At 35.5% G+C, this 19,770-nt stretch overlaps 2 pseudogenes; both read left to right on the forward strand.

Moving 5' to 3' along the window:
- Positions 1-330: 330 nt before the first annotated feature.
- Positions 331-1,199, forward strand: LOC110259742 (olfactory receptor 14C36-like; annotated as a pseudogene).
- A 12,293-nt stretch (positions 1,200-13,492) lies between these two features.
- LOC100623502 (olfactory receptor 2T1-like) lies at positions 13,493-14,459 on the forward strand (annotated as a pseudogene).
- Positions 14,460-19,770: the final 5,311 nt, after the last annotated feature.

Below are 19,770 nucleotides of genomic sequence, written 5' to 3' on the forward strand. Positions count from 1 at the left end.
GACTCTGAAATTTTTATGTCTAGCCATCTATGAATTGATGAAATAACTGATGTTGATGTATAATTGATGCTGTTAAATAAAGTGATAAAGCTACATATTATAATCAGAGGATAGGATTGACAAGCCCTATCCTTAGCACTTGTTAAAAACACAGTAGTGATCATAAGCTGAATAGATCCCCAAAAGAATAATCACAGACTTTCCCCACATACAAACCACTTTCAAATAAAATATTTAATTTCATTAATTATCTTTTAAGGAAGTTGCATATCATATTTTACCCTTTGTTTTTTCTTTTTTACTTTCCAGGTCAACCATCATTTCCAAAATATGAGCAATTCTACCATGGTGACTAAATTTCTCCTCATAAGCTTTGCTGATACATGGAAGTTAAGGGTCCTGCACTCCATGTTGTTCCTTTTCATATACTTGGCTACCTTGTTGGGTAATCTTCTCATTGTCACTGCCACCACACTTGACCAGAAACTTAACACACCCATGTACTTCTTCCTCAGAAATCTGTCTATTTTAGATATGTGCTACATTACTGTCACTGTACCTAATGCCTGTGTCTATTTTCTCACTGGTAACAGAACCATTTCTGTGGCTGCTTGTGCCACCCAGGTATTCTTGGTCATTTACTTTGCCTATGTGGAGATTCTGTTCCTCACCATTACGGCTCAAGACCGCTATGTGGCCATCTGCCAGCCACTCCATTATACAATTATTATGAACAGAAAAGTCTGTATCCAAATGACACTTGTCTCCCTGCTCAGTGGGCTTGCCTATTCAGGTGTGCACACAGGTAAAACATTCCAATTGACCTTCTGTCGGTCCAATGTGATCCATCAGTTCTTTTGTGATGTCCCCTCTCTGCTGAGGATCTCCTGCTCTGACACCTCCAGTAACTTCATTTTACTTCTTCTATCTGCCATTATGGTTTGTGGGATCTGCTTTATCTTCATTACTGTGTCATATATTAACATACTTAGAGCTATGCTAAAGTTTTCAATTAGGGAGCAAAGAAAAGCCTTTTCCACCTGTGTCCCTCATATACTTGTGTTGTCTATCTTTCTCAGTTCCATCATCTCTGTGTACCTGAGGCCATCAGTAACATCAGAAACTATCAAGGACATGATTCTCTCTGCATTTTATACCATAGTTCCTTCATTTTTAAATCCTATCATCTACAGTCTTAGAAACACACAGATAAAGGAAGCTGTAAGGAGATTAGTATTTTAAACATTTTATTCTGGAAAACAATAAAAATCTACTTCAGTTGTATCTTAATGTCACTGAATGAGATCCAACCTTCTATAAAATAACCTTTTTTCTGGGTTTTATGCATTAGATTGCTCACTCCAAAATCATTCTAGTATGACCTGTGTAATTAAAGTATAATCACTGTGTTATATTAGCCTTTCAATTTATTCTCTATAAAATTAGCAACTCTATTTTAATGAATGAATATGATCCAAGATATTTGATGAGAATCAAATTTTTGATTATATAGGTTTGTGATTCCTTAACTACTAAAGTTATCAATATAGCTTCAAGGAATCCTTGGCAAGTAAAATATGGATGTAATTTATCTGAAGTCAGTCAGTGTAATTTGAAATAAGCATATAAATAATATGCTGCATAATTGTAAACACGTAAAAATCAAAAATAAACAATAGTCTATAATATATATGAAATGAAAACCAATATACTATATATCTGGAAAGTAAAGAAAAATTCCACAAAATATAAATGAAATGACCTGTGATTTTAGCATCAATTAATTATTGATAGTGGAATTTCCTTTTATTTGCTGTTACAGTGTAGACTTTAATTCCCTTGTCTTTGTCTTTTTTGCAATTACATCAGCAAATCCATTATGAATGATCCATTTTAGGGTGAAACATTTGTTGCTGGGTTAAAGGTAAAAGTTTCTTTCTTATGTTCTATATGTTATTATTTTTTTTTCTGTTGTGTGGTATCAAGTCTGGCAGTTCTGTGATATGACCCCTATTTTGTGGTCTAATTGTCAACCTATTTCAATTATTAAATTAATTTCAGTTTATTTGGAAATCATAACATAAAATTATATCTCTATTTTCTCTTAATTTTTTATAAATACTTCTTCATCTTGGATAATTTTTCCTACACTTTTTGTTCCTAAACTACTATATGCTTTTGCCTACTTGGTTCATAACACCTTTTGTACATACTCAGGATTAAATTGTCTAAGGAATTTTGTATAACGGACAACAGCCAAAAACCTATTTTATAAATTCATTAAGTTGTGGAAGACATGACAATTTCAGAAAATATATTTTGACACATCGGCGACAAAAAATAAATGAGTATATTACTTAAATACATCTTAAAATAGCCAAAATATGCTGCCGTATCATTCTATGCTTTGTCCCTATGGATTTAATTACTCTGAGTAATTCATACAAGTGGAATCATAGAGTATTTGTCTTTTTGTGAATGGCTTATTTCACTTAGTATAATGTGCTCGTTTCATCCATCCTAAAGCATATGTTAGAATAGTCTTCCTATTTAAAGCTAATAATTTTTCTTTGTATGTAATCCACAGTTCCATTATCCGTTCATCTTTGGTTGAGGCTTTGTGCTATGTCTACATTCTGATTATTTTTCTGTATTAATTAATCATGGTCCAAGAATGTGGACTGTATAATTCATACTTGGTGAAACACACTTAAATATTCTACGAGGCTGAAGAGTTTATATTCTGAGAAAAATTCAAAGCTTTCTATTAAGCTTATTTTTTAAGGTTTTAAATTTCCATTCCTCTCTCCTGTAAACACACACACACACACATGCACACATCTTTTTTTTTTAGAAGGAAATATCCAGACATCATTGTTATAGAGAGGTTTACGAAGGGACCAGTGATTTGTAATGACTGTGTGGGGTTGTCATAACATGCATAAGGGTCTACTTTTACTCTTTCATCTCAGGCAAGAAGATTGACTATATTGACCTAGTACATTTAAATTTATTTATATATCCATAATTTCTCTTGCCATTTGCCTTTGTTCTCTTGCAGTTGTTAAAAACAGAGAGGGAGTCGTTTGGTTAAATAAATTTCTACTGATATATAATTGTGTAACCAGAATATCTTTTACTCTACTCTTTATTTTTTTAAATTGAAGTAAAATATAGATAACATAAAATTTACCATATTAACAATTTAAAGTGCACAGTTGTGTAGCATGAAGTACATTCATACTGTTGTGAAGCCATTACCAACATCTATCTCCAGAATCTTTTCATCTTACAAAACTGAAATTCTGGAACCATCAAACAATGGGTATTTGATTTCACAGTTTCAGTTATCAGGGATAGGGTGCCCAGTATGTGGTTCAACCCTGCACTTTCCAGGGAGTGTCTCTGATATCCCATTCCTCTACTAGGAATGCAGATCCCAATCTAATCACATCACCTCCTTTCCTACTTGATTAAGTGTGGATATTTCTTTATACCCTTGGTTGTAGAAGAACCTTTCTGTCATTCTCCAGTTTGTTTTCAGCAAATGTTGTGCCACATGTGGATGAATTTTTTGATGTGTTCTTGGGGAGAGATGTGTTCAACATCTTCTTATCACAACATCCTTAGATCTCTTTTTTTCTAGGTTTGCTTTGACTGCTATTTATGAGAATTTAAAAATGTAGCATTTCTATTTGTGATCACTCCTCTTTTTTACTACCCCCTTTCCCAAGAAATAAGAAGCAATGAAAATCCGTTTCTTGATCTCTCGGGAGACTTGTTCATGTGTTCAACATGTACACAAATGAAAAAATATCATGTATTTTTAGAAATTACCAGTGTATAAGTGTTCGAAATTTGAAATACCATATAAGCCTAGCCTAGATGATAGGCTGCTTCCTCTTTCAAGGGCTTATAGTGTGGAACCATATTATCAGAAGCACCAACTCCAAATGTGATAGCTACTTCTGAAGGATCTTAGCATCTTCATATTCAAATGAATCTAAATTTACAATAAAAGAGACTATTAGACATGCAAAGGACATTTGCCTCAGGTGTTACAGTACTGTCTGCAATGTTTTGTACATAATTTACAAAAAAATCCTGTCCTTTATGACTGTGATAGTCATGTAATAGTTATAAACAACATTATTAACTTTAATACCTTTTAGAAATATGGCTAGGTTTGTTTAATTTTGCATATTTTCCCTCGAAATTGCTTGAGTAGTAAAATTAGTCTAGAAAATATCAGGATTATAAGTATTATTATCAATTGTGTACAAATCAAAAAGGGGGAAAATTAAAATTGTATCAAGAGGAGTTCACGTTTTCTGTGAGGATGCAATTTTGATCCCTGGCCTTCCTCTTTGTGTTTAGGATCCAGTGTTGTTTCAAGCTGTGGGGAAGTTCACCCTAGCCCGGGAAATTTGATATGCCACAGGGCATAATCAAGCAAGTAAATTTGGAGTTCCTGTCATGGCTCAGTGTTTAACGAATCTGACTAGGAAACATGAGGTTGCAGGTTCAATCCCTGACTTCGCTAAGGGGGTTAAGGATCTGGCGTTGCTGTGAGCTGTGGTGTAGGCCACAGACGTGGCTCGGATCCTATGTTGCTGTGGCTCTGGCTGTAGGCCAGTGGCTATAGCTCCGATTCGATCCCTAGCCGGGAAACTGCCATATGCCACAGGTCTGGCCCTAGAAAATATTAAAAAGAAAAAAAAAAAAAGAAAGTAAATCTGAAGCATTTCCAACTTATACAATCAATATAGGAATATCTTGAAATATTTTATCATAATTTTCTTGATTAAAATGTTATTTTTCACACATTTTCTTACAGACTCTTTTGTCTGCTGGTTTCTTAGAAAATGGAAGAAAGTGTTCAAGAAAACAGGAACAAATGAATAGAATACAGAATTTACCAGTGATAAGTAAGTTGGAATTTGGCTTTACATATATAGCATCAGCTGACAAAGGCTTTCACCACAATACTGTGAGGCACTTAAGTGGAAAACTTTTCTTCACTCTTTTTTTTTTTTTGTCTTTTCTAGGGCCACACCCACTGCATATGGAGGTTCCCAGGCTAGGTGTCTAATCAGAGCTGTAGCTGCCAGCCTATACCAAAGACAGCAACAAAGCCTTGTCTGCAAACTACGCCACAGCTCCCAGCAATGCCAGATCCTTAACCCACCAAGAGAGGCCAGGGATCAAATCTGCAACCTCATGATCCCTAGTCAGATTCATTAACCACTGAGCTATGATGGGAACTCCTCTTCACTCTCTTCTTGTTGGAAACTTACAGTAGAAAATTTGCAAATATAAGACATAATAAGGAAGGTAAAGGTGTCACCACAAATTTCTATCACAAAGGCAGGAATTACAATTTCATTGCTGAAATGGTCAGGGCAGGATAGTATGAAGAACAGTGGCATCTTGTTTAGACTGAGGGTTCATGATCACAGAGGAGTGGAGGGACCGCCAGATTGTCACTTTGTGGTCATAGGCCATAACAGTGAGAGAAAGAGATGTTCAAGTTTCAAAGTGGAGCAGAGAGTAAAAAAAATCCTTTCTACCTGTGTCTCTCTACATCCGTGTGGTGTTTTTCTTCCTCAGCACTGGGTTTTACATACACCTGAGGCCATCTGAAATCTCTGCTGTGATTCAGAATACGTTCCTTTCTGATTTTGATTCCATAATTCCCCACTCTTCAGCACTATTATATACATTCTTAGAAATAAATAAATAAAATGTTCAATTAAGAAATTCATAAAATGAATATTTAATTCAAGAAATATGATGGAAATTGAAGCGGATCCTCCTAATTTATTGAGCAAAATTCTTGTTTTAGGTAATAAACTGAGATCAAAGTTTGGGATTATATTTGAATAATTTATGCCAATTAAATAGTGTCATTATCACATCTCATTTATCAAAATCTTTCCTTTGGAATGTTTTGAATTTTCTGAATATGCCACTAGGTAAAAGATCCTCTGTTGCAAATAGATGGTCCCTTTTTAACAAGTGGATAGCCCTCAAAAAACTTTTCAGTCTGAAAAAAAAACATTCTTAGAAATATTTATGTTAAGATTCTGCTTTATATTTTCAAATATATCTTCAAATATAAAATATATATCAAATATAAAATATATATCAAATATAAAATATATCTTCAAATATAAAAGCTTTTAATTAAAACAGCATAGGTTAATTTCAAAAAGCCAAACATTGGGAGTTCTCATTGTGACTCAGAAATAAGGAACCTGACTAGTTTCCATGAGGACACAGTTTCAATACCTGGCCTCACTCAGTCAGTTAAGGATCCAGCATTGCTGTGAGCTATGGTATAGGTTGCAGAAGTGGCTTGGATTCTGCAGCTGTGGCTATATTATGGACTGGCAACTGTGGCTATGTTGTAGACTGGCAGATGCTGTTCTGATTCTACCCCAAGTCTGGGAACTTCCATATTCCAAAAGTTGCACCCCCCCAAAAAATGAAAAAAGCCAAAGGTGATATTATAGAAGAGATTAAAAACATTTTCACTTAGTTGTTCATGAGTACATGTGAAGGAATTCCTTCCAGCTTGGATTACTTTTATTTATTTATTTTTCGATTGCTGTTGTATGACTTCCAAAACTATATTAAATAGTTTCATTAATATATTAAATAGTTTCATCAATAAATGGAAGTATACATTTTATATACATATAAAATATCCCCACATATCCCATCATAATAAAAAGAATACATGAAAAACAGCTAACATCATCGTAGGTCATGAAAGATGAAAAATCAGCTGATAGTCTTATAGGAGTTAACTTGTACACGACTCTTGGTTTTTCTATTGCTGTCCTTAGAATTCTCTCATTGTCTTTAATCAATAAATAAATTAATATTGTTAAAATTGCATCTGGAGGAGTTCACGTTGTGGCTCAGTGGGTTAAGAACATGATATGGTGTCTGCGAGGATGCAGGTTTGATCCCTGGCCTTGCTCAGTGGGATAAGGATCTGGTGTGGCTGCAACAGTGGCGTAGGTCACCCTAGCCAAGGAAATTCCACATGCCACAGGTGCAGCCATAAAAAGAAAATAAAATACAAAAAAATTGCTTGTGGTTAATATTTTTAGTAGAATATCATGATAAATAAATAGGAGTATTCCGTAGTCTAGAAAAATGGGTCAAATTCCATCTTTATATATATATATATATATATATATATATATATTTGAATATAACTAAGGCTTTACTAAATAATAAATGAGTAACTTCATGAAGGATTTGTTATGACTAAAATAATCAAAAAAGTAAATGTAAAAGTAATATGTGAAATGAAAAACAAATTAAATGTTAACCACCTAGCCCTATTAATGACCATCAGTCTTGATTAGAATTTTGTATATTTTAGTCTACTTTGAGATGTCTTATCCTCTTTTTTTTTTTTTTTTTTTGTCCTTTTTGCCATTTCTTGGGCCGCTCCTGCGGCATATGGAGGTTCCCGGGCTAGGGGTCGAATCGGAGCTGTAGCTGCCAGCCTACGCCAGAGCCACAGCAACGCAGGATCCGAGCCGCGTCTGTGACCTACACCACAGCTCACGGCAACGCCAGAGCCTTGACCCACTGAGCAAGGGCAGGGATCGAACCCGCAACCTCATGGTTCCTAGTCGGATTCGTTAACCACTGTGCCACGACGGGAACTCTGAGATGTCTTATCCTAATGGAACTTGTAGCATCAGGAGATGGGAATTACAATCCTGTAGCAAAGGCTTCCTCACTTTATTACTCATCTGACCTTAGAGAATGCAAAACCCTTGAAGGTGACTCCTCTGAAGGCAAAGAAAGAGAATACCAGAAGAAAATTAAATGTTAAAAGACCTTCGCTATATAACGTCACATAATTTTTACAGTTTTTTAAACTGAATCTTTTAGATGAAAGATATTTTCAGGGATTACTAAAATATTTATTATATATTACATAAACAACACTGATTTTTACTTTTACACAAAGACTTAGCTTTTATTTTTATCAACATTTCAATTATTTTATTTTTTTATAAATAAAACTCATGGAAAGTGATATTTGATGGGCCAGTATTGGTTCTTGGATATTTACAAGATGAAGGGCACCAATTAACAGCAAGAAAAAAAATATTTCTGACCAATTTATAAGCACTAACCCATACTCACTATTGTCATTCAAATCAAATACTAATGATTCGTGTTATACCAAAATACCTCTATGATATTGTCTCATGGTAGAGGTTTGGTATCTCTGTCTATGATTCCTCTGTATCAGATGGCAACACTTATCGTAGAAAGTTCCTTAAGATAATGCAGTTTTTAAAAATAGCTTACTTAGGAGGAATCCCTTGTAAAATATTCCAAGGTTAAAGAACTCCATCTTTAAACTCTCTATCTGTGGATAACTGTATGATTCGTACAAAACTGGATAATAGTTGTTATTGTATTACAAATAGGAATAGATTATCCTAGGTGTCACCGGATAAGATATTTAGACTTTGTGCCAGGTTGTTGGTTGTGGTGATGTAAACAGGATTTATGCAAGCTTACTCTTAGAACATAGAGACAAGCTCATCAACAACTCATGGGCTGCAAACTTCAGGTACAAGATCAATGAGGAAATGACTGCTCCATGGCCTCCACCCCAACTGCAAGTTCATCGAGAGACAAAATAATGAGTACTTGATTATTTCTGGGGCTGATATAGAGTATGTGGTACAAATCTTAGATTTTAAGTGTGCAATGAAATGGAAGAGTGGAACAAATCTTCCTTTCTATAAATATTTCTTTATGCCTCTCTGTGCTTAATTTTAGTAAAACATTTACTCCTTTTTCTTAAAAAAAAAATAATAGTTTAAGAAAACCTTAGATGGAATAAGGACTAAAGGGCTAAATGAAAAACATGCACTGATTTTTATGGATGAAGACACTGAAGGCTGAAGAATTGGAGGTACTTGCCTTAAGGGAACATAGGCAGACTTGAGTAGGTCTTGTAACTTATAGCCTTGCTGTCAGTGGTGCAAGCATTTTACATATCACTTTTCTGTAAAAATTATAAAAAATACATGGGCACCTGCGTTCCTTGAATCCACTCTGCAAATTATTTACAAGCAATGTTTTTGTGATTGCCATATTGAAACACAGAAGAAACTCCCATCAGAAACAGTGGGTCTCCCTAGTCGTGGCGCTTATTGAAGTATGTGATTTCTTTAGGGGTCCTGGCAGGCAAAGTATATGGTTAACAAAAGGATTTGGTTCTGAATGAGTCCCTGGAATGGTGTCCCAGACAGTAATGAATATTTGATGAAACTGACTAACTGCATTAGCATTTTACTATCTAATAATTGTGTGATATATTTCCCTTTGATTTGATCATTCCAGCTTTTTGAAATGCTAACCACAATTTCACAATACAAAGAAGATGTAGAGACATATGTAAAGGTTTGCATTTATTTTCAAAATTGAACAAGCATAGTTAGGGCTTGCTTGAGAACGTCTCATGAGAAAATACAACTGAAGCTATAATTTGTATATAATGAGCAGACAGTGTAACAAGTGTGATACAAAAACAAAAAATATTTCCAGAGTATTCTATTCTGGAAACTTTGGCCTAGAGTAATCTTTTGAAACGGAGATATTGCATTTTAAAAATAGACATTGCCAAAGAGAATCCTAAATTAATACCTGAAACTTCAGTACTTTGAGAAGAAATATATAGATTAATGCACATAAGAATTGAAAAGCACTTTCTTATATAAAAAAGGATGCAAAAAGACTCTGTAGTCCTGCTCTCATTATGAAAGCCTGGATGTCAAAAATGGAAGAAAGGATTTCCCGTTGTGGCTTAGTGGTTAATAAACCCAACTAGTATCCATGAAGAGGCGGGTTCTAACCCTGGCCTTGCTCAGTCGGTTAAGGCAGCTACAAATCCGATTCAAGCCTGGGAACCTCCATATGCCATGGGTGCTGCCCTAGGAAGACAAAAAAAAAAAAAATTTTAAAAATGGAAGAAGTTGCCTCTGAGTGTTTCTAGAGGGCAAACAGAGGAGGTTTTACAAACAGCTTTTAATCCAAGTGAACAGAGAAATTCCTAGTAAAGGGGCTGTTGCACTGAAGTAGCATGGATCACACTCTAATTTGTCAGAAAGTTCACCAGTGTTATAAGCAGGGGAGGGCTGAAGATACAACCTTGAGATTCCATTGTCACTTGATTTAAAGTCTTAGGCAGAAGTTGCATCCTTCTCACTTAAAGTTGGGTAGGAAAAAATGATTTGCAACTATCCCTTCTCAATCAAATTTGTATTCCTTGACAAAAATAGGAGATACTGTTTGCAACTGTTTGCAAGCATGCAATAAATATATCACTTTAACTTAGTATGTGGTATAGTATAATAAAAAGTAATTTAAGTAAGCTTAAATATAATTTCACTAAATAAAATCATGTCAAATTTGCCCAATAACTTTTAGTTTTTTGTTACGGTCTCACAATTTGCAGGCCAAGCATAACTATGCTTTTCAAAGCCATTAGGTTTTCTCAAACTTAAATGTGATGCACGTGTTTTTCTGAGAATTTATACAATAAAGTATTTCCTTCCAAAAAGGAATATCTTGGGGAAAATACAGAATCTAAATGCTGAATAATCTCCACCAGGAGCGCCAGAGTTTATAGACCAGATATTCAAGAGGTATCTGCCAGAGTTTATAGACCAGATATACAAGAGGTATCTGCAATTCAAATTCATAGATTTTACTTGGACATGTAAATTGCTTAGTGAGAAATTGGGACTTTTCTCACATTTACCAGTAGTTTTGAAAGAGCAAATATGTATGTGTATAGTATTAGCATTTTACTTTACATTATATAAAATATTTTCACCTGTCATGCTGAGTTTCTTATTTGATCTATAGAGCTGTCTGGAATGTTATATCATCTAAATTTAATATAAATGAAAACTGAGGCTCAGAGAGTTTAGGGAGAAAAGCCAGTGTCACAGAATTGATTTATGTCATAGCCAGGAGAACTTATTTTTGCTGATTCAAAAATTTTTTTAGGGTGTACCCTTGGACTCAGCAATAACGAACCCATCTAGTATTCATCAAGATGTGGGTTCCATTCCTGGACTCGCTCAGGGGTTTAAGGATCTGAATCTGGCATTGCCATGAGCTGTGGCGTGGCTTGCAGACACAGTTGAGACCTGGTGTTGCTGTGGCTGTGGTGTAGGCTAGTGGCTGTATCTCCAATTGGATCCCTAGCCTGGGAACTTCCATATGCCCTGGGCGTGACCCTAAAAAAAAAAAGACAAAAATTTGTTTTACTGTGTATCTATTACATCATGTCTGAAGCAAATTTTTGATAAAGTCACTGAATCATTTCAGACACTTTCCAGTAATTCTCATTTGTACTAAATCATAGCAAAAAGCAATACAATCTGTGCCCAGCATAAAGTCAAGCATATCCTTCTCAAAATATCCCCCCATAATGAGATAGCAGATAAAATTAACCTAACTGGGCTTACTCTCATAAATTAGAGTTTTTATGTATAGTCAAGAAGGTAAGACCAGTTAGCTGCAAAATGTAGAAGCCTTTGTTATTACTGGAACTATAAAGCCAGGTAGGAAAAAAAAATAGTACGCCAGAAAAAAATGTTAAAGATTTAGGAATGAATGTGAATGGACAGCAAAGAGAGTTATTCGATTTGTAAAGCAATATACAATTTTCCTTCTGTTAGTGGTGACTTAGAACATGAAAAAATTAAACCTTAAATGTGGGAGGTGTGGAACTAATTAAAATATTAATATTTGGCTATTCCATAAATTGCACAGGATTTTTCCTTTAGATTCATATTTTAATGAGATCTATTAATTGAAAGTCAAACAGCAAAAGAAAAATGAGGCAGGTTGTAAATGATGATGAAGTTGTACATGGTGTCAGGCAAATTTGTGAGACCTGGTGCAAAGATTCTGAAATTATCCAAATAAAAAGGATAGATATGAAAAAGAGAGTTGTTTACTCTCAAAATCAGCAGTCCAGGTTATAATTAATGTGGTATTGCCTGATTCTGACTAATTTCACTAGTCACATTAATGATTACATATAATTAAAAATTTAACTATACATGTTTAATGATTCACACTGTTGGCATGTTTTATTTTATAATCACAATAAATGTCTAGTCATTTTTCTGGGCTATAAGAGCAAAAAATTATATGAGATTGCTTGGTCCAAAAATCCCTGCCATCAACAGCCTGTATGACCATGGGAATATTACTCTCAAATATGCCATCAGTGAAAGAGGGTTTTATAACTCATCACTTAAGTTTACTGTGAAACTCAATGTGTCAAGAGACATGAAGCACTTGGCACAAAGTAAACTCTCTGCAATATCATAATTGTTCTTAATAGTAATTTTTCTGTGCACTTGGCTCAAATGCTTTTATTTTAAATGTATTTAGAGGAGTACAGACTAGTTTGATCAGTTTAACTTCCAAACATATTGGTTGGAAAACCAATATAGCTTGCTCTGACATATTTAACATTAAACATATGGAAAACCATCTTTAACTTTCAAAAAGTTTGTTGTGGATTTTTTTTTCTTTATCATCATCTGAGATTGTATAAAACACAGTCAATGAGTTTTTCTTAATTACAAATTACTATGATATAATTCCAGTTTCCAAAAATAATAGATATAATATATATGTCCTCATGATAGTATCTCTGGATCTTAATTGTTAATGATAAATGCTAATGCCTACCATAATCCTAATGCTACTTACACATCATCCTAAAATGGAAATGTCTTTTAAAAAAATAAACAAAAATAATTCTGGAGCACTGAAAACCTCTTGTATATCTGGGTTTGCAAGAGTAATTTCCAATCCTCCCTTCACTTCATTCAATTTTGTCTGCCATGTAAATTAACATATAGCAAGAGAACATTGCCAGACAGTGATTTGTAGCTCAAATACGGTAATCCAGAAATACGGTGTATCACCCATATTTGTGGCTAAATGGCAGACATAAATATAATCAACAGCTAGTCCTGACATGTGAAGATGGAGGTGATAAAGATAATAAAGATAGGTGGAGAAGGATACCAGTTTAAAAGAATCCAAAGTAGTATGTTTGCACACACAGATGCCCACAGACTCTAGACAAGGATATATTTCACAACTTTATAGCATGATGTTCACCCTTAAATGTTGTTAACATGTATCACTGTAGTACAATATCATCTGCTGACATTATCTTGTCCAATGATTTTAAAGACTTCTTGATTTTAAATTATCAGTTTTACCTAAAAAACATACCAGGATAAATCAGTTGCTAAGTATCAGTAGCAAAGTAATACAAAAACATTTTTTAAATGTTTTCTACCAACTTTTAGAAATTTACTTCCTAAACATCAAATTCTATGCTCTCCTAATTCCCTGCAAAAATCATTTTTTTATGGAAATTCTAGGTCACAGATGTGGTATCATGGGATCAATGGAAGGGTACAACATATCTTCCGTGGATTTTACCTTCATGGGGTTGTTCAACAGAAAGGACATATCAGGCCTTCTTTTTGCCATCATCTCTACCATATTTTTTACCGCGTTGATAGCCAACGGAGTCATGATATTCTTGATCTGCACAGACTCACGCCTCCACATCCCCATGTACTTCCTACTCAGCCACCTCTCCTTCATTGACATGATGTACATCTCTACCATTGTGCCCAAAATGCTGATGGACTTTCTTCTGGATCAAAGGACCATTTCCTTTGTGGGGTGCACAGCTCAACACTTCCTCTATCTCACCCTTGTGGGAGCTGAGATTTTCCCTCCTTGGCCTCATGGACTATGATTGCTATGTGGCCTTCTGTAACCCCCTCCACTATCCTATCCTCATGAGCCGCCGTGGTTGTTGGATGATTATAGCAGGTTCCTGGTTTGGGGCCTCTTTGGATGGATTCCTTCTAACCCCCATCACCATGAGTTTCCCCTTTTGCAGTTCCTGGGAGATTAACCGTTTCTTCTGTGAGGCACCTGCAGTCCTGAGATTGGCTTGTGCAGACACAGGTCTCTATGAGACAGTGATGTACGTGTGCTGTGTTTTGATGCTGCTGATTCCTTTCTCAGTGGTGATTGCTTCCTATGCCCAAATCCTAACCACTGTCCACCGCATGAGCTCAGTGGAGGGGAGGAAGAAAGCATTTGCCACCTGCTCATCTCACATGACAGTGGTGACCCTGTTCTATGGTGCTGCCATGTACACCTACATGCTGCCACACTCTTACCACAGGCCAGAGCAAGACAAAGTTTTCTCTGTGTTCTACACCATCCCCACACCCATGCTTAACCCACTCATCTATAGTTTGAGGAACAAGGATGTGACTGGAGCTATGAAGAGGGCACTGGGCAGGTTCAAGGGTAAACAAAGGGTGTCAGGGGATACCTTTTAACACTTGGCTCTTTACCATGCAGATGGTCGTTGGAAGCCTCTGTGGTCAGTGTGGCCATGCTCTCAATGAAAAATTAAACTGGAAGGTAGGCTTAACTGTGCAGAAAACTATTATTTATAAAAAGTGTGTCCTCTTGGTATCCTTTCCTGTATCTCTTCTTTCCTTTTTTAATATCTTCAATTTCTCCTGCCCCATTCACATGTATTCGAAATAAATGCTCAGTGATTTCCAGAAACACAAATTAAAATATATTGCTCTGCTAGTTTGCCTTTTGGAGAGGTAAAATAAATTGCATGTCATTTTAAATGGCATGAACTATGTTAAGGAGTGCAGGAGGATGTACATTGAGGGTGTATGATACTGCTGTATAACTCTAGTTCACTGTTTAAGGCTAAGAAAATTATTTTTTTCTATTTTTTAGAGAAATACTCTGATCCAGCAGTTTAGGAAGACAGTTGAATAGCTAGCTATATGTTCCAATTTGTCAGGTGATAGGAAAGTCACTGAATGTATTTTTCTTGAAAACTTATTATTCTCATGACAATCGCTAGGTGATTTTTAAATTTTATGTAGAAACTCAGTGTATAATTTTGTTGTTATTAACACATTAGTAAAAAACATTTTTCAGATAAGTTAAAATTGGTGGATGAGAGCGAAGGATATTGCCCAGAGGAAACACCATGACAGGACTGGTGTCTGAAAGCATTTCGAAGATGTTGGAGAAATATACAGGGGTGTGAGTTGGGAGAATACTAAAATAATTTTCAAATATGTCACAAAGTCATCTAGGTTAAGCATAAATTAGCCAGGTGATAGAAGTTAGTTCATAGTTTATATCCTTTACCCACATGGATCCAGGACTTGAAGACAGAAAAGATATGGCAAATCATGTTCAATGTCCTATTTGATTATGTCAGATGTTCATTTTTAAGATCATAATCATATTGGCCAATCTGTTTAAAACTTAGCAATTTAAATACCTGTCCCTAGCAACTTCATTGTAAATAACGCAATTATTATGAGGTCCAATTTACTGATGAGAACAGTGAGGGTCAGGGATATAAGGGACTTCTTTAGGGTATGTTTTAAAATTATTTCCTTAGATTGTAGGTTTTTAAGAAATGCGATTGAGGGAATACTGCATCTTTCAGACACGGCTTCCTCATTCATTCATTCATTCATTCTTCATAACTATGAGAAAAATAGAGCACCTTCCACTCAATAAGTTTACATTACAATAGTGGAAAGACAATGAAAAGAAAACACAAGCAAAAAAACAAGCAAACAACTATTTTGTAATATCGTATGTAACAGCAACTATTAAAACTGAACATATCCATAACTTGTGCCATAGGAGGTACACACTTGAGTGAATTTCTAACAGACATGTATGCATAAGCTTCACCAAAAGCCATGTGATAAAAAAAATCAAAAGCTACCTCAAAATTCACCTGTGGTAAAATGAAAAAATAAATCATGAAATAATCAATACAATAAGAATAGATGTTTAAATATTACTAGCAGCAGTGGACTAATTTCAAAAACAATGTTGAAGCTAGTCAAAAAAGAGTGTTTATATAAAGTACAGACTCAGCAAGACAAACCTATTCATTGGGAAAATTAGTAGCTGAAAGGGAGCATAGAAAGTCTTCTGGGGTTCTGATAGTTTTCTATTTTCTTATGTGGATACATGATACACTCTTTACTTTGAAAAAAAATGGTCAAGTACAATTTTTTCTATTTCTTTTTTTTTTTTTTTTTTTTTTTTTTTTTTTTTTTTTGCAATTTCTTGGGCCACTCCCGCGGCATTTGGAGGTTCCCAGAATTGGAGCTGTGGCCTCTGGCCTACGCCACAGCAATGTGGGATCTGAGCCACCTCTGCAACCTACACCACAGCTCATGACAATGCCAGATCCTTAACCCACTGAGCAAGGCCAGGGATCAAACCCACAACCTCGTGGTTCCTAGTCGGATTCGTTAACCACTGAGCCATGACAGGAACTCCAATTTTTTCTATTTCTGAGGATAGTGGGAAAGTTCCTTTTGGTTTTTTGTTTGTTTGTTTGTTTTATGGCCTCATCCAAGGCCTGTGGAAGTTCCCTGGCCAGGGATTGAATCTAAGCAGCAGCTGCTACCTATGCTGCAACTGCAGCAACTCTTGATCATTAACCCACAGCACCTGGGCTTGGGATTGAACACACCTCTGCAATGACCTGAGCCACGGCAATCAAGTTAACCCACTGTGCCACAGTTTGAACTCTAAGTTCCTCCTGATTTTGAGAGCTACTGTCTGTGTCAAGCTACTGATTTAAATGGCTTTTCAGTCCAGGGAAGGTCAACTTGAGCTAACTGAAGCTTCTGCATCGAATCCAAGCCCCTAACCCTCAGTTCAGTCTGCACTTTCCCATTTGATTGGAATCCTCAGGCCTTGGTTCTGTCCTCAGACTTCGCATTAGGGTTTGCTGGTAGTTCAGTCTGCAGTATGGAATTTGATTGGAATCCCAGTCAAAGTCCCATTTTTTGTAGTCTGCAGATTCAGACCATTTCTTAGTCCCCATTTCCACACTGGAAATTGCTAAGGGTATGCATAGGCCTACTGACTGGTCAATTCACAGTAATCTCCCTTTGGTTTCTGCTCATTTATTAAATGCACACATGAGGTAAGTTTGTTAGAGTGGGTCCACCTATTACTCAGACTCTTTGTTATGATAAGTTGGTAATGGAATGGGTTAAATTGACACAAGGCCACTGCCACCTCAAGAAAATTCCTCTGCAATGATGTATACTATAAAATATCACAAAATCCTCAACCTAATGTTATATGCTGTTTAGGTATTAGTTTGAGTTCAGTGCTCAGAGACTCCAGTCTTAACTAAGGAATTGGGATCCTCGAGCTGCAAAGACCTGAGCATGCCACTTTCCAGCACACCTGTTAATTTATGTCTAAGAACTGTGGTCCCAGAAGCTGTGGGTATCTACAGCAAATGATGATATCTTGTGAGAAAATCAAAAAGTACAAGGCCATTATAAGGAAGGTTCTGATGAGACAAGATCTTTCATTTAAGATGTGTGCTTAAAAACCAAGGACTCCAAAGTAAAATAAAGTAAAATAAAATAATGTTATAGCAATTCTGTTAGCACACAGACGCTTCCAAAAAGCTTCAAAACTCCAGAACTTCCCGTGTGGCTTGCAGCAAAAAGCTTTAAAACTCCAAAATAGCTTCATTGAAATATTTGCTGCAAAACGCTAGTTAAAAATTAAAGATAGCAGTACTCTTGCGGGGAAGTGGGTTAAGGATCTAGCTTTATCACTAAGCAGCCCTGATTGCTGCCATTGTGCAGTTTTGAAATCTGGCCAGGGAATTTCAACATGTCATGGGTACAGCCAAAAAAAGAAAAAAAAAAAAAAAATGCAGACAAATGTAGTACCTAAAACAAAAGACTGTAGAGTCATGTAATGCCTACTCCTTTCCTCTATCCTCCTTTACTTGAGTAACTCAGTCTACAGTTAAATAACAAAAAATAACTGCGAATTTTAAATATCTAATTGGTTTTATTCAGTGATTCATGAATCAAGCAGCATACAATATCATTTAGCTGATAGAAAGGAGCTCAGAAAATGTGTGCAAAATTAAAGATTTTTATAGGCAAGAGCTGAGGCAAGAATTATAGCAAGTAAGAGTAGGTAGTTTAGGGTGAGGTCACATTCCTTTAGGGGCCTGTAGCTCTCTCAGGCAGCTTACCTCACTAGTGTTGACCAAATGATTCCAGATTGATTAGTTTAAAATCCCATTCCTGGGAAAGGCTGAAACTATAATCAAATTAGGTATTAAGCTGGTGAAATGGGGCTTAGCATAAGTGATATCATTTGTTGTCTCTCTCTCTCTCTTTTTTTAAACAAATCCTATTACTCTGCTTAACTGAAGGATGTGATCAACATTTGAGACACTAACACTACTCCCAGCTACTGGCCGGATGTTCTTACAGATTTTGCTGTACTTCTGTGTGGTATTCACAGGCCATGCCCTCTTTTTTATTTTATTTTTTTTTAACTATCTGTGGTATTCACACACCATGACTTCAGGTTCATGTGTTTTAAGTCAGTCACTGTTCTTGTCCTTTTTCTAAGAGATAATTACCACTTCGGTGAGGTCTTTATTCAAATTATTTGATTTTGATTGACTTCAGTCTTTGGGACCATGGATCCAAGGTGTACCCCAGACACTGGGAATTATACTATTATAATAACTAGTCTCTCTGGTGCACTGTAGTCTCTCAAAAGCTTTGAATACAGGTTTGTGGCCACTAATAACTAAGAAAATAATCCTTCTAATACTAGACTATCAGAAAAAGGACACAGCCCATTTGAAAGGTTTGATTCTGGATAGGAGCTGAAACACTTCCCAACCAAAAGCAAGACTAAATGTAATAAATTAGGGAAAAATAAAATTGAAAATCTTTAATAGTTGCCTCATTTCCATTATTTCTGCTATCTATTTCATCATTGTTTTACAGCTACCTGTATATTGCTTCTTTCAACACATTCTTAACAAATGGATTGCTATTGTTGTGCAGACGCTGCTTACCAGAGCCAAATATTGGATGAAAATTTTTATCATCTCATGAAGCTGCCTAAACTAAAACTGTATATAAGATTGATTTAAACAGATATATGTAAACATTTCTAAATTCCATCAATTGTAAACTCCTAAGTTTTTTGACACTTTTCCCTTCTGTTTTTGACTGACGTCTCATTTTCTGGGTATTCAGAGCAAATCTCACATAATTGAGGGAACATGATGGGAGATAATATGAGAAACAAAAAATGTATGTACAAGTATAACAGGGTCACTTTGCTATACAGCAGAAATTGACAGAACACTAAAAATCAACTGAAATATTTGTTTTTTAAATCTCACATAATCTGCCATTCATCTACAGTGCTGTTTGGTTGGAATTTCTGAATTTCTGTCTTCCTGTGGTTAGCATCATTCCAGAAGACTGTGATGGTTGGCTAAACTGTGTCAATACACACAGAATAATTCTTTGCTTTGGTCTGAGGAGATTGGATATGATCTGGCTATCTGATGGCCAACTAGTTTTCCTTTTTGTTTTAATCTTCATAGCAATATCACTTAGATATATATATATACACCCCTAAAATAGAGCTCATTAGTGCCTATTTTTGAACTTAAAAAATAGTGTTACACTGAATATATTGCTTTGGCATTTGTTTCCTCTGCTGCATATTACATTTGTGATAGTAATCACTTTTTTGGTATAGATATTTATTATTTTTTCCTTAATCTTT

The sequence above is a fragment of the Sus scrofa genome, chromosome 2, assembly GCF_054392235.1.
Source record: "Sus scrofa isolate SSC_HxYL_T2T_F1_AM1 chromosome 2, Sscrofa_HxYL_maternal_Yorkshire_Landrace_v2.0, whole genome shotgun sequence".
Lineage (NCBI taxonomy): Eukaryota > Metazoa > Chordata > Mammalia > Artiodactyla > Suidae > Sus > Sus scrofa.